Raw genomic sequence first — 3,903 nt, forward strand, 5'->3', positions numbered from 1 at the left:
AAGAGGCAGACAAAAAATAAATAAATAAATAAAATAAAATAAAACACAATGAAGAGACCAGAATCACATATTCCAAAGTAAAATATGATATCTAAAATGGCACAGAGGTGTCCTGGGTTCAATGTCAAACAAACAAAAAAAAAGAAACAAAAAGCGAGGAGGGTTGCCCTACCTAAGGTGGACCTACAACTCCTACAAATGGTGAAAGCTTCCTAATCTTGCTGTGTGCTGTTGACTTTCCTACTTCTGTTGTTACATGAGCCCCTGTTTCCATGGCAACTGGAAGACCAGAGGGTTGGAACCTGAGAAGGTAGAGAAAAAAAGAAGAAAGAAAGCATGGGGGAGGAGGGGTGTTCTGCACTAGAACTGCAGGAGGCTCACCTGCCCTCTGTACACCTACAGGCAGAAAAGCAAGGCTGACAGAAGGATGTTCCTTCATGAGGTGCAGCACTAAAAACACCCTTCATCAAAAAGAGTGAGGAACCATCCCAATAAACACATTTGTATTTTTTAAAGAACTCTTTTATTTACTACAATTATACTTCCTTTAAGAATCTTCAAATACGCACTATGTTTTCTATGCATTGAAAAAATAGGCTAGTATATTCTATCTTTCCTACAAATAGAGCACTAGTGGTAGCTCCTAAAACTGTTGTCATAGTAGAAAACAATTTGTACTCAAAAACATATATTTATATCCTGAAACTATAAATTCAACCCAAGATCAGCATCAATATTTTTGCCTTTAACTTATTTTTAATCTATTCCAATTTGGAAGTCTTTATGAAATTATCAATTATATTGTTGTAAGTTCTCAGGTATATATCTAAAAAATAAGGCCACTTTTACTCTGAAATACAATGCAGATATTATACACTGCCTATTTCAATATCCTACAATTTTGTATATACCATACCTACTAAATGTCAAGATAGGTAGAGAACTGGGCTCTGAATTTTTAGAAATATTTTCATTGATCCTTGGGAATTTCATACAGTATATTTTGGTCATTTAGACCCCTCCCTATATCCTCTCAGATACATAGATACATCCCATCATTCCTACTCTCCTCATTTCATGTCATTTATTTATTTATTTGATTGATTGATTGATTGATTGATTGATTGATTGATTGATTGATTGATTGATTTTTTGAGACAGTTTCCCATTAGACACAGTGGCCTCAAACTCCTTATGTAGACCAGGCTGGCCTTGATCTCACAGATGTGCACATGCCTCTGACTCCCTCCCAAGTTCTTGGATGAAAGGCCTATAACACTATGCCCGATTTTATTATTTCATGTTTTTGTTTGTTTGTTTCTTTCTTTGAGACAGGGTCTCCTATTGCTCCATCTAGCATGCAGCTTGTTGTGTAAACCAGTCTGGCCTTGATCTCACAGAGTAGGCCTGCCCCTGCTTCCTGAGTACTGCAATTAAAGACTTCCTCCACCTTTTCTGGCACTCTGCATGATTAAGACCTATCAAATCTAATTTGTCTTGTCCAATATTCTTGGGTGCTGATACATCCCCTGGAATTTGGTCAACCTACCTGGGTCACACACTTAAAGAAAAGTTACTTTCTCAGGCAAGACAGATAACTCAGCTGCTAAAAGCACTGACTACTCTTGCACAGGACCCAGATTTGGTTGCCAGTACCCATATGGTGGCTAACTATGTCAGTAATTCCAGTTCCATGGTATCTGAAGCCCTCTTCTGACTACCTAAACATGCTGCACTTCCATATGTGCATGAATGCAAAACACTCATAACATACAAAATAATAAAATAAATTTAAAAACGAAAGAAAAAGAAAACTTACTCTCCCTCTCCCAGTTGTTACCAGCTACCAGAATTATACTTCCTTTTAAATCTAATTGGAATACATGACCACCTCCCTGCTCCATACTGGGATTCTGAATGGTTTGAAGTTTCTGTTAAATTATCAAATTCTATAAAATATATGAAATGTGGACTTAATTGATACATATTCCTTGTATGTAGTAATGAGATTCACAAAGATATTTTCATAAAACTGTATAATGCATCTTGTTCATGTACCCCACATACCCCATATTCATCCTTTCTCTCCTTTCCCACCTCAGTTTTGCATCTCTTTTCATGTTATATGCATGTGTTTTGTTTCTGTGTAAAATAGTTTCCACAAATGAGAAGAAAATGTGATGTTTGTCTTTCTGAGTCTGAGTTAATTTGTTTAATATGAAAATCTCAGGAGTGAGAGAGAAGGCTTAGTGGTTAAGAGCACAGGCTACTATTGCAGAGGACCCAAATTCAATTCCCAGCATCCAATTGGTGGCTAATAACCTTCTGTAATACCAATTCCAGGGGATCCAACACCAAAGTCTGACCTTCGCAGTCATTGCAAACACAACATACATTCAGGTAATACACTCGAATACATAAAACAAACCAACAAATTAATTAAATTATCTGTAGTTGCATTCATTTTCATGACAATGATATGATTTAGTTCCTTATGATGTAATAAAATTCCACATGCATATATACCAATTTCTATCTTAACAATTCAAAACTTCATCTATATAGTGACATCCATTCTTTTCCTATCCTCTTGCTCCAACATCTCCCACTAAGTCCCAATCTCAATTTATTTTTGTATTGATTTGTTTTTGCTTTGTGACTCACATGGCTTAACCTTTGCTACTTACATATACCATATTTCTTTATTGATTCCTTAGTTGATGGAAACAAATATTGATTGCATTAATTAGTCATTATTGAATACCACTGCAGTAAACAAAAATCTGCAAGTATCTCTGTGCTATGTTGACTTTGGTGTTTTTTGTTTTTAAATAAATATCTGGTTGTATTGTTGGGTCACATGGTAGACATTTTTTTTAGGAACTGCCATACATAATAGATGTACTAATTTACATTTTTCCAGTTTCCACTAGCAGGGTGTATACATCCCCCTGGCATTTGTTGTTTTTTGTTTTCTTAAAGCCTGCTATTCTGACAACACTGAGATGAAGTTTCAATGTAGTTTGAATTTGAATTTCATCCACAGTCACTGATGCTGAACATATTTTTCATGTACATAGAGTATTTGTACTTTGTACTTCATCTTTTGAATATTGTGCATTTCACTAGAATGTTTGTTGATTGGGTGGGTTGATACGTGATACTTAGTTTTAATGAGTTCTTTGTATATTAGTCCACTATAATATATGTGCATAACACAGACTGGCTCCTTTTTTCAAAAGTTGCTTCTTCGCTTTGTTCTTATATTTGCTGTAGAGAAGATTTTATCAAATTTGCTTCTTTATAAAATATTCTCATTGATTCCTTGAGAATAGCCACAATAACCTCCTGAGTCTCCACATAACATATACTGCATTCTATTTTTTAAATTCCCAAAAGATTTAATTTTGTTTGTAAAAGTATGATCTACCAAATTTCTGTAAATTATACCTCATTTAAGAGAAAAGATAGATTTTTAAATATTGAAAACATATTTTAAAAATATTACTGTTGGCTTGGTGTGGTGGCACAGACCTTTAATCTCAGCACTTTGGTGCAGAGACAGGCAAGACTCTGATTTCAAGGCCAGCCTGGTCTACATACTGAGTCCTTGCCAGCCAGTGCTACGTAGTGAGACTGCCTCAAAATTAACAAACAAAAAAGTTTATATTTTCAAATAAGTCATGAAATGTATAATTTTCAGCAATTTGTTTAGTGCCATGCCATTAATAAGTATTTGTTTGATCATGGTTTATGAACAAATCAGTTTCTTAATTGCAGTTTTTGAAATTCCCAGTCTTATGCTGATAACCTAGAAGGAAATCCTTGGAAAGCCAATACTGGGAGGCCAAAGAAGCTAAAATCTTACGGTAGTGGAAGTTGGCAAAACAGTGATAGATAAAT

Source organism: Nannospalax galili, unplaced genomic scaffold (genome assembly GCF_000622305.1).
Source record: "Nannospalax galili isolate Female #2095 unplaced genomic scaffold, S.galili_v1.0 scaffold275, whole genome shotgun sequence".
NCBI classification, from domain to species: Eukaryota; Metazoa; Chordata; class Mammalia; order Rodentia; family Spalacidae; genus Nannospalax; species Nannospalax galili.